This window comes from Drosophila yakuba, unplaced genomic scaffold (genome assembly GCF_016746365.2).
Source record: "Drosophila yakuba strain Tai18E2 unplaced genomic scaffold, Prin_Dyak_Tai18E2_2.1 Segkk37_quiver_pilon_scaf, whole genome shotgun sequence".
NCBI lineage: Eukaryota > Metazoa > Arthropoda > Insecta > Diptera > Drosophilidae > Drosophila > Drosophila yakuba.
The window spans coordinates 6,934-9,998 of NW_025048809.1; the positions used below are offsets into that span (position 1 = coordinate 6,934).

General features: G+C 35.8%; 1 non-coding gene across 1 annotated transcript; it reads left to right on the forward strand.

Annotated features, from left to right (window-relative positions):
* The first annotated feature begins 564 nt into the window (after window positions 1-564).
* LOC120322265 lies at window positions 565-2,559 on the forward strand. The gene has a single exon (XR_005562034.1). It is a non-coding gene; the product is annotated as a small subunit ribosomal RNA (ribosomal RNA).
* The last annotated feature ends 506 nt before the right edge of the window (window positions 2,560-3,065 follow it).

The window sequence follows — 3,065 nt, forward strand, 5'->3', positions numbered from 1 at the left end:
TATTATCGTTAATTTTTGACGGCAGGCATTATTATTTATTAATAATAATGAAGATAATAAACTAATAATTTATTACCACGCCATAAAAGGAAATATTATATCGTTACCCCGGTATAATAAATATATTGATATTGGAAAAATTACCAAATTTTATATATGAATATCATATGCGCTCGGTTTTATGTTATATATTACCAGAGAGTTATATGGAAAAAGATAAATTTTAAATTTATCATCAAAATGCAAATGATTTAACTCAATATTTATATTGGTTAAACAAAAATTGTACATGTGTGGATACAATACTTATGTATGTTGGAAACAAAATAATATTTTAGAATGAAATATGTATAATATAAATACAATATTATGGAAATATATATATATATAATGGTATAAAACATTAATGGAATTTACGAATACGAATGCTATATAAAAATGGCCGTAATCGATTTAAAATAGATTTAATAAAAAACGGAAATTTATATAAAATGGAAATCTATAATATTTATATTACTTATTTCAATTCAAAAAATATGAATGAAATATGAAGAAAGAAACATTATTCTGGTTGATCCTGCCAGTAGTTATATGCTTGTCTCAAAGATTAAGCCATGCATGTCTAAGTACACACGAATTAAAAGTGAAACCGCAAAAGGCTCATTATATCAGTTATGGTTCCTTAGATCGTTAACAGTTACTTGGATAACTGTGGTAATTCTAGAGCTAATACATGCAATTAAAACATGAACCTTATGGGACATGTGCTTTTATTAGGCTAAAACCAAGCGATCGCAAGATCGTTTTATTGGTTGAACTCTAGATAACATGCAGATCGTATGGTCTTGTACCGACGACAGATCTTTCAAATGTCTGCCCTATCAACTTTTGATGGTAGTATCTAGGACTACCATGGTTGCAACGGGTAACGGGGAATCAGGGTTCGATTCCGGAGAGGGAGCCTGAGAAACGGCTACCACATCTAAGGAAGGCAGCAGGCGCGTAAATTACCCACTCCCAGCTCGGGGAGGTAGTGACGAAAAATAACAATACAGGACTCATATCCGAGGCCCTGTAATTGGAATGAGTACACTTTAAATCCTTTAACAAGGACCAATTGGAGGGCAAGTCTGGTGCCAGCAGCCGCGGTAATTCCAGCTCCAATAGCGTATATTAAAGTTGTTGCGGTTAAAACGTTCGTAGTTGAACTTGTGCTTCATACGGGTAGTACAACTTACAATTGTGGTTAGTACTATACCTTTATGTATGTAAGCGTATTACCGGTGGAGTTCTTACATGTGATTAAATACTTGTATTTTTTCATATGTTCCTCCTATTTAAAAACCTGCATTAGTGCTCTTAAACGAGTGTTATTGTGGGCCGGTACTATTACTTTGAACAAATTAGAGTGCTTAAAGCAGGCTTCAAATGCCTGAATATTCTGTGCATGGGATAATGAAATAAGACCTCTGTTCTGCTTTCATTGGTTTTCAGATCAAGAGGTAATGATTAATAGAAGCAGTTTGGGGGCATTAGTATTACGACGCGAGAGGTGAAATTCTTGGACCGTCGTAAGACTAACTTAAGCGAAAGCATTTGCCAAAGATGTTTTCATTAATCAAGAACGAAAGTTAGAGGTTCGAAGGCGATCAGATACCGCCCTAGTTCTAACCATAAACGATGCCAGCTAGCAATTGGGTGTAGCTACTTTTATGGCTCTCTCAGTCGCTTCCCGGGAAACCAAAGCTTTTGGGCTCCGGGGGAAGTATGGTTGCAAAGCTGAAACTTAAAGGAATTGACGGAAGGGCACCACCAGGAGTGGAGCCTGCGGCTTAATTTGACTCAACACGGGAAAACTTACCAGGTCCGAACATAAGTGTGTAAGACAGATTGATAGCTCTTTCTCGAATCTATGGGTGGTGGTGCATGGCCGTTCTTAGTTCGTGGAGTGATTTGTCTGGTTAATTCCGATAACGAACGAGACTCAAATATATTAAATAGATATCTTCAGGATTATGGTGCTGAAGCTTATATAGCCTTCATTCATGGTGGCAGTAAAATGTTTATTGTGTTTGAATGTGTTTATGTAAGTGGAGCCGTACCTGTTGGTTTGTCCCATTATAAGGACACTAGCTTCTTAAATGGACAAATTGCGTCTAGCAATAATGAGATTGAGCAATAACAGGTCTGTGATGCCCTTAGATGTCCTGGGCTGCACGCGCGCTACAATGAAAGTATCAACGTGTATTTCCTAGACCGAGAGGTCCGGGTAAACCGCTGAACCACTTTCATGCTTGGGATTGTGAACTGAAACTGTTCACATGAACTTGGAATTCCCAGTAAGTGTGAGTCATTAACTCGCATTGATTACGTCCCTGCCCTTTGTACACACCGCCCGTCGCTACTACCGATTGAATTATTTAGTGAGGTCTCCGGACGTGATCACTGTGACGCCTTGCGTGTTACGGTTGTTTCGCAAAAGTTGACCGAACTTGATTATTTAGAGGAAGTAAAAGTCGTAACAAGGTTTCCGTAGGTGAACCTGCGGAAGGATCATTATTGTATAATATCCTTACCGTTAATAAACATTTGTTATAATACAAATAAATTGAATTTACCAAAATACCAAATTACAAAAGCATATGATATATGAATGATGAGATTTACTTTAGAAATGCACATGATTTATTATGATTATTTGCAAATGCGTTTATATATGAATATTATCTAACACAATAATATTCAATTGATAGATTTCTCAATGGAATCAAACAAAATTCTGATATATTTATATAATAAATAAATGTGGCTGGCAACCACAAAGGTAATGTGATTGGGGACCACATTTACCACATATGTATGTTAAAAGTGACTGGTGACCACATTTTAACATTTCTATTAAAATTTGATGTTGTGGGTAGTGTTGGCTCAAAACATTAAATTAAATAAACGGCATTCAAATAAAAATAAACAATGCATTTCCTAATAATTCGAACATTCGAAATCAAATAAAAATGGTAACAAAAAAATTGTGTGTATATGGACCATAATATACACGCGTTGCG